Below are 9,135 nucleotides of genomic sequence, written 5' to 3'. Positions count from 1 at the left end.
GGTACTACTGACTGCTACGCGTTCAATAGATCACCGGCAGACAATGTGCGGGCTCAGCGCAGTCGCAGTCTACCCACACTACAGCGTACACAGCCGCCTCCCCATCCCCTCCCGTCCGCGCGCGACCTCATCTCTGCAGTTTGGCTACACGCATCACTGTGATGTTAATTTAGCCAGGATGTGAGCGTTGCTGTTATGGGGGAAAATCCAATTTACTGACTTACTACCCCTCTCGTCATACCCCAATCTCGATCAGCTCCTCCCCGCACCCCGATCTCTCTGTTAGGACTCCTACTGCTGTCGTATATGAAATTCTCGATCTCCTGTGGTATGACACATGCAGACTCCAGCTTCCTTCGTTGCTATACAATATTTTTGCCCTTCCACCTGAGGCCCACCTCTTGCGCTAAGCTCAGCCCTATGCGGGTTCCATTGTAACGCGAGATTCTTCGTCTCGTTCGCATACGCGTCGCCACACTCGCTGTGAAATGCTTGCTGATACGAGAGATCGGCCGCCCCGGTAAGCTATTGATAACCCCCAGTGAACGACTACGTTAGCTCTCGCCCTGCCGCTATACGCCTCTCTTCGCACACGAACCACGCAATATCCATCTAATAGTGACGTCCGTCGACTATAGATCATGCGTCAATCATATGCGGGGGTGTGGTGGCGGGGGGGGTCGTGATTCGCCGCTTGTACGCGCAATGCTCATCTCACTCCGCTCCCCGTGCCCCACGTTTCACGGCTGACGCGGATATTGTGCTGAGGCTGCAGAGCGCGCCGGCGGAGTCATTTTTTCGCCTCAATACTGCTGAGCGCCATGCATCGATGGTGCTGGCAGCGCGACACGCGGGCCGCGAATGCGAGGAGAGCAGATGAGCGAAGGGAGAGATTATAGAGAGGGGGGAGAGAGAGCAGTGAGAGAGGCGAGCAGAGAAGAGAGAGAGAAGAGGGGAGAGAGAGAGTCGAGAGGGAGAGAGAGGGGAGAAGAGAGAGAAGCGTGAAGAGAGGGGAGACAGACGCGAGCGAGAGAGAAGAGAGAGAGCGAAGAGAGAGAAAGAAAGGAGCGAGAGGGATTAGACGAGAAAGAGAGAGAGAGCGCGAGGTACGAGAGGAAAGGGGGGCAGAGGGGGAGATGCTACAGCGCTTCGCGCCTAACGCGTAAGGCCACGGGCCTGGGGGACCGCTGTGCAGCATGCAATCGCCTGCCCTTGCACATCTGGTCCTCTGCCTGACTTGCCTGCCTGCCTCTCAGTTCGTGTAGCCTGCCCCCACCCCTCGCGCGCGCAGGATGCGCTGCGTGCGTTGCGTGCTGCGCGCGCGCGGTGTGTGTCGTGTGTGTGTGTGTGTGTGTGTGTGTATGTGTGGTGTGTTGTGTCGTGTGTGTGTGTGTGTGTGTGTGTGTGTGTGTGTGTGTGTCTATACAGTCGGTGTGTGTCGCGGCGTCGTACGTGTCTGTTTCTGTCGCTTTTTTGTCAATCTGCCCTATCTGCCCATCTTTTCACGTTCCGTCCGAACCATTTAATGACTGCTATCCCGTTTGTCATTACCTCTCTCACTCTCCATCCTTCGCCCCGCCATCTCGTCACCCTTACTTTATCTCTTCGCTCTCGTCTTTCCGGTGTCTCGATTTTCATCCACTTTCGCTCCTCTCTCGCCGCTTTCTCTTTTTTTTCCCCAACTCTCGCCTGTAACGCTAGCAATCTTCTTTCCCATAACTGTATTTTACTGTACAGCGTGTGTGCATACTCACGCAAACGCGCATGCCACTGTGTCAGTTTGATTGCTTTCGACAACCCACGCTTGCCACAAAACATCTGTACGTACCCGCATTATTTGCAAAGTAAAGGCACAGGTGATGATAAGAACATATCCCTAGACGGCCAACCCTCAACCGCGCTGTTCCTATAATGTTATAGGCTTGGACAGAGGTTATCGAGTGTGTAACAGGAAAGCCAGCGACAGTCTAGCGAAATAGCCGCGATTTTACGGAACTTAATGCAGCCTGTGTTCAACTGAAGTGACACACATGCAGCTTTAGGAATCAGTTCAATTTTTAGTAATTTGCGTTTTCCCAAATAGGGTGTTAGCGAAGCAGGTGGCACACCGCAGAAAGCCATTGTCGGTATAAATCCACCATCGACTCCTTTCGCTTGTTTTGCTTCTTTGTGCCGCTGCATTCTAGTGCCTATACGCTATAAGCCGGTAGCGATTGATGACTGAGCAACTTTCCGAATGTGTTCTCCGCCGAAGGCGAATTAATGGCCCTCGCTGAGTTGTGTGGCACCAGCGCGGCGCAGTTTGCTATAGGTTCGCTCTTACGCCTGTCAACACTTCAACGTCGGCGCCCTCCATCCCCTCCCTCTCCTCACCTCTCCCTTTCCCTCCCTCTCATCCCTCTCTCCCTCTCTCTCCCCCGTCTCCCTTTCCCTCTGCCCGCTTCCTCTCCCCTCTCTCCCTCTCTCCCCTCCCCTCCCTTTCTCTTCCTTCCGCTTCCTCTCCCTCTCCCCTGCCATACCTCTCCCTCTCCCCTTTCTCTTTACCCTTCTCCCGTTCATCTTCCCTTCTCCACTCTCTCTCTACTCTCCTTCTTCTCGCTTTCCTCTCCCTTCTCCCTTCCCCTCTCTCTCTCTCACTCTTCCCTCCTCACTCTTCCTTTCCGCTTCCATCTCCCTCTCCCTCTCCTCTCCCCTTTCTCTCTCTCCCTCTTCCTCCTCTCACATTCCTTTTCCCGCTTCCTCTCCCTCTCCGCTTTATCTCGCTCTCTCCCCTCTCTCCCTCTCCCTCTTTCCTCTCCCCTTCCTTTTCCCTCTGCTCCTCTCCCTTTCCTCTCTCTCCTGCCTCGCCCTCTCGCCTCTCCCTCCCTCGCCCCTCTCTCCCTCCCCTCCCTTCACCTGGTTGACACGGCAGTCACGGTACGGCCAGCGCGTGCCACTTTGCGGTACCAACGCGATGACTGAACTGTGGAGCAGCTTTGCTTATCTGCAAAGTGAAATCGTTCTCCCGTGCGTACACACCTCCGGCTATGTGTGATATCCCTGACCCGTGCGTATGCACGACTCGTGTGCGCTTCGTGAGTGCCGCGCGCGCGTAGCCGTGAGGTAGGTGTGTAGGTGATACTCAGAACTTATATACCGTGCGCGCTTGTTTTTATCAGCGACTGGAAGATCTCCGTTTCTCTAATGCTCGAAATGAGTCTTGTCATAATCGGTACTACATACCAATGCATTTACTTTCTTTCTCTCTCTGTCTCTCTCTCTCTCTCTCTCTCTCTCTCTCTCTCTCTCCTCTCTATCTGCTCTCTCTCTCTCTCTTCTACTCTCTCTCTCTCTCTCTCTCCTTCTCTGATCTCTCTCTCTCTGTCTCTGTCTACTCTCTCTCTCTCTCTCTTCACTCTCTCCTCTCTCTCTCTTCTCTCTTTCTCTCTCCTCTCTCTCCTCTCTCTCTCTCTCTCTCTCTGTCCCTGTTTCTGTCTCTGTCTCTCTCTATCTCTTCTTCTCATCGTCTCTCCTCTCTTTCTGGTCTCTCTCTCTCTCTTCTCTCTCCCTCTTTTTTTCTCCCCCTCTCTTTTCTCTCTCTCTCTCTCTCTCTCTCTCTCTTTTCTGTTTAGATCTATCAATTCGACCTATAATATGTGCAACAGACGCATCCTGTATACGTGATTCAATTTGCCGAGGAAAATGGGTAATAATGACAAGTTTAGGGCATGTTTAGACTTCGGATAATTGGCAATAACTGCCCATGAAAAAGCTGGCCTCCAGCTGTCAAGGGGGAGGGGTACGCCGCCGCCTCCTTCTCTGTCCCCCTCGCTACGGACCTCAGATTCGATGAGCGTATTTGCCTCGTTGCTCTCCCCATATCAATATAATCATATATTATACTGTATATATCATTACATAATAATTAATTATCATCATCTAATTCAATACTAACGAGACGCAAGACGCGGGTGCCGTCAGTAGCATAATCTTAGCGCGTGTGTACGCGAGCGAGCGGCGCGGTATGTGTGCGTTATGACGCTCGTGGAAGGTACACAACGGTAGAGGGCGTCGTGATCGGCGCGACAGTAGGCGCCTGCACGCGAGTGGTGCTGTCATTATTGCACGTAGCAGCACATGGTTATCACCGCCTAGGAACGAAGGTGTGAGATTATTCACTGAAACTGCCACCCGCGCGGGTTCTTTTCGCCACTCGGCCCATCTCTGTTCTTCTTATTTCTCCGTCCGCCTATCTCCTAACATCTGCTCTCTCTCTCATTTTCTCTCTCTCTCAATCTCTCTCTCTCGTCTCGTCTCTTCTCCTCTCTCTCTCCTCGCTCTCTCTCTCTCTCTCTCTCTCTCTCGTCTCTCTCTCTCTCTCTCTTTCTCCTCCTCTCTCTCTCGCTCTTCTCTTCTCTCTCCCTCTCTCTCTCTCCTCGTCCTCTCTCTCTCGCTCTCTCTCTCTCTCTCGCGCTCTCTCTCTCTCTCGCTCCTCTGCGTCTCTCTCTCTCTCTCCTCTCTCTCTCTCTCGTCTCGTTCTCCCTCGACCGATAAACTCGCAGCCATCCTCTCTCTCTCTCTCTCTCATCTCTCTCTCTCCTCCGTTTCCACTTCTCCTCTCGCCAGCCAGCTGTACACACCGTTCGAATCGCGTGCGTGGGGTTCTCTGGCAGCTTTGTTCGCGCAACGACGACTCGGCGCTTTCGCGGAATTCGATTCCGTACCACAGGCTGCGAGGCCGCTGAAAGGGCGCGCCCCCAACGGTGGCCCACGCGCTGGCTAACGTGTGCGGCTTAGGCCCAATGGCCACAGATGCCAAGCCGGCGCGCCGACGGTCCCGCCACCGTAAAGTGAGAATTATATCATCACACAATGTCGACACAAATCATCGAGACGAGTGAGGATGTGCGGGTGTGTGTGTGTGTGTGTGTGTCGTGTGGTGTGGTGTGTGTGGGTTGGTGTGTTGTGTGAGTGTGTGTGGTGTGTGCTGAACTGGCAGCGTGATCGGTGTGATGTGTGTGTGGTCGGTCTGTGGCTGTGTGTGTGTAGTGCATGTCGTCGGTGTCCGTCGCTCGAGCGGGGTGGTTTGTCGCTGTGTGGTGGTCCACGTCGTACGGCCGAGAGCGTCCGTCTGTGGTTTTGTGATTGTTTTGTTGTGTGTGTGTGTGTGTGTTGTGTGTGTGATGTGTACTGGTGTGCATGTGTGGCTGTGCCTGGCTGTGTGTGTGTGTGCGTGTGTGGTGGTGTGCTGTGTGTGTGCACGCTGCCGCGCGCGTGTGTGTGTGCGCGGTGTGCTGCGGCAGGGGGCGCTTTTCTGTGTGTGTGTGCACGCCTGTGTGGTGTGTGTGTGTGCTACTGTGTGTGTGCGGTGTGTGCGTGTGCTATTGGGTACCGACTCACCCAGGTCGCGGTTACTCGGCTCCCGCGTGTGTACCGTCCACCGTACATTGCGCATATCAGTCGGCCTTCCCCTGCTCGGCTCTCTCTCTCTCGCTCATCTCGCTCGCTTCTCTCTCTCTCTCTCTCTTCGCTCCTGCTTCTCTCTCTCCTCGTCTCCGTCTCTTCTCTCTCTCTCTCTCTCTCGCTCGCGCATCTCTCTCTCTCTCTCTGCTCTCTCTCTCTCTCTCTCTCTCTATCCTCTCTCTCTACTTTGCTCTCTCTATTTCTCTCTCCTCCTCTCTCTTTCTCTCTCTCTCCTCTCTCGCTCTCTCTCCCTCTCTCTCTTTTTCTCTCTTTTCTCTTCTTACCCTTTTTCTTTCTCTCGCTATGTCTCTCGCTCTCCCTCCCCTCTCCCCCTCTCTTTCCCCCTCTCCCCCTCCCACCCCTCTCGCTGGCTCCGAGGATCGATGATTAAGACATGCAGGTGCAGCGCTCGACCTTACACGCTATATTTCACGGAAAGGTGATTGCGAGGGGAACGGGGAGAGCTTTAAACCCAGCAGCAGCAGCAGCAGCAGCAGCAGGAGCAGCAGTACGTAGTAGTCGTAGCAGGCGGCTGGAGGTACAGCCGACCGTGACGTATCGAGTTCTTTTACGGCCTCCGCTCTCGATATGTGGTCGCCGTGAGTGGGCGACGCGCATAGAAAAGGTGCTTCGCTGCCGACAATGTCGCCGTCGCTGAGAGCGTGTCATGGCGGCCGCGAGCCACAAACAAGTCGTAATTCGGGCCAATGTCGGTCGCACCGCGAACGCGCTCTGTCCCCCCGGTGACCGAACCCCCCCTCAACACCCACGCACACACACACACGTGGTCGCGCATGCGCACATCTATATCGCAAATCGTCGAAGAGAAATCGACGAGAAATTTTGCTCTCGGTGATGATGACGGCGACAGCGACACTGGCGATGACGCCAACGACGATGGCGATAGTTGTGTTAGTGATGCATGCTGGGGAAGCGACTACGATTTGGTTCGATCGCCTTGATCTGTGGTCGTGTCAGTCGTGCTTAGTATTCACAGAGCTAGCTGTCGCATACCGGTCACCTGTTGTACGTGTCTCACCTGCTCACAGCCTAAGTGCGTTCACATGTTCGCAGCTTCATTGAGCCAACAGCTACGTATATGAACCGCTCCCTCATTTCCATCTCGTAAATGCTTATCTGGCTGCTGTTGAAATATCCCCATAGTGTGCACGTATTCGTAATACGCTTCTTCTTTAGGTGACGTAGACATATCCTGCTGAACGTTGTTCGCCAGAGTTCTCCACTGAGTCCTGTTCTATGCTGCTCTGATGCATTGATGATAACTCATTCACATCCATTCTTTGATGTTACTTGCATTGTACGTATTAGCTCTTGTACTAGTACACATGTAATACACACGGATGGATACACATGTAATACTCGGAGATGTGTATGCTTGAATATTTTATGATAATATGCGCATGATGAAATATGCGAACATGCTCTTCAGTGTTACAAAATGGCGACAGCAATTAATACCGAGTATGCAGATAAAAGAATGGTCGTTAGAAACACATTAACCATTTCATTAATAACACGATGGTAAATAAACAGATATTGTATTTACTTCCAGAGTGTAAGCATGAATGTTAATGTATTCTCTATCAACTAATAATTCCACGTAAATTTCGTTCAAATAAATGTTCCTCTGCTACACACGGCCTCACCGCACGCACACACTGTGCACAGACTCACAGAAAGATAGTGAAAAAAGAAGAAGTATAAGAAAAACATAAAGAAAGAAAGGAAAACAGTATCTTTCTGTGAGTTTGTGCACAGTGGTGTGCGTGCGGTGACCCTGTATGTTACAGAGAAGCACGTTAACAGCATTTACGTAGAATAATTAGGCGATAGAAATTACATAAACGTTAATGGTTACACTATGGCAATGAATGCAATTCGCATATATTTACCATCGTTTTATTATTGAAACGGACCAAGTACAAAAGTATATTGAGTCGTGTCTAGAACACACAAGGCTCACAGCACAACTAATCTACGCGGATAAGACGGGAATGGGCTCGAACTATCGTCCTATCCGGAGTATATAAAAACATTTATTCTTATTCACTCCTGATCCTATATATTTCTTCCTAATCCTTCTATGACTTCTGCATGTTTCTTAAAATCTTTGTTCAGTATCTTCTCTACGCGTCGTTCTCAGACTCTCGCCTGGAGGTTTCCTGCGAAGCTAGGGTCAATATGTGTGCGTGTGTGTGTGTGTGTGTGTGTGTGTGTGTGTGTGTGTGTGTGTGTGTGTGTGTGTGTGTGTGTGCCTATACGCGCGTGTGTGTGCGCGTGCGTACGTGTCTGTTTCTGTCGTTCTGTCAATCTGCCTATCTGCCCATCTTTCCGTTCGTCCTAACCATTTAATGGCTGTATCCCGTTGTCATTTCCTTCTCTCATTCTCCTCGCTCGCCATCTCTCACCCTTACTTTATCTCTCGCTCTCGTCTTTCCGTGTCTCGATTTTTCATCCAATTTTCCCCTCTCTTCCCGCTTTCTCTTTTTTTTCCCAACTCTCGCTGTACGCTTTAGCATCTTTCTTTCTCATAATTATTTTACTGTACAGCGTGTGGCATACTCGCAAACGCGCATGCACGTGCAGTTTGAATTGCTTCGACAACCACGCTTGCCACAAACCATCTGTACGTACCCGCATTCATTTGCAAAGTAAAGGCACAGGTGATGATAAGACATACCCTAGACGGGCACCCTCAACGCGCTGTTCCTATAATGTATAGGCTTGACAGACGGTATCGAGTGTGGAACAGGAACGCGGCGACAGTCTAGCGAAATACCTGCGATTTTACGGAACTTAATGCAGGTGTTCAACTGAAGTGCACACACATGCACTTTTAGGAATTCAGTCAATTTTAGTAATTTGCGTTTCCAAATAGGTGTTAGCGAACAGGTGGCCACCGCAGAAAAGCCATGTCGGTATAAATCCACCATCGACCTCCTTTTCGCTTGTTTTCTTCTTTGTCCGCTGCATTCTGCCGCTATACGCTATAAGCCGGAGCGATGATGACTTGGAGAACGTTTCTCATGGTTTTCTCCGCGAAGGCGAAATTAATGGCCTCGTGTATGTCTGTGTGCACAGCGCGGCGAGTTTGCTATAGGTTCGCTTCTTACGCCTGTCACACTTCAACGTCGGCGCCCTCTCTCCCCTCCCTCTCCCTCAACCTCTCCCTTTCCCTCTCCCTCTCTCCCTCTCTCCCTCTCTCTCCCCCGTCTCCCTTTCCCTCTCCCGCTTCCTCTCCCTCTCTCCCTCTCTCCCTCTCCCTCTCCCTTTCTCTTTCCCTCTCCCGCTTCATCTCCCTTTCTCCCTCTCTCTCTCTCTCTTCTTCTCGCTTTCCCTCTCCCTCTCCCTCTCCCCTTCTCTCTCTCCCTCTTCCTCTCTCACTCTTCCTTTCCCGCTTCCTCTCCCTCTCCCGCTTTATCTCCCTCTCTCCCTCTCTCCCCTCTCCCTCTCCCTCTCCCTCTCCCCTTCCCTTTCCCTCTCCCTCTCCCTCTCGCTCTCTCCCTGCCTCGCCCTCTCGCTCTCTCCCTCCCTCGCCCTCTCCCTCTCCCTCTCCCGTGCGCTCTCTCCCTGCCTCGCCCTCTCGCTCTCTCCCTCCCTCGCCCTCTCCCTCTCCCTCTCCCGTGCGCTCTCTCCCTGCCTCGCCCTCTCGCTCTCTCCCTCCCTCGCCCT

Source organism: Priapulus caudatus, unplaced genomic scaffold (assembly GCF_000485595.1).
Source record: "Priapulus caudatus unplaced genomic scaffold, Priapulus_caudatus-5.0.1 Scaffold127, whole genome shotgun sequence".
Taxonomy (NCBI): Eukaryota; Metazoa; Priapulida; class Priapulimorpha; order Priapulimorphida; family Priapulidae; genus Priapulus; species Priapulus caudatus.
This window is presented reverse-complemented; position numbering follows the sequence as displayed.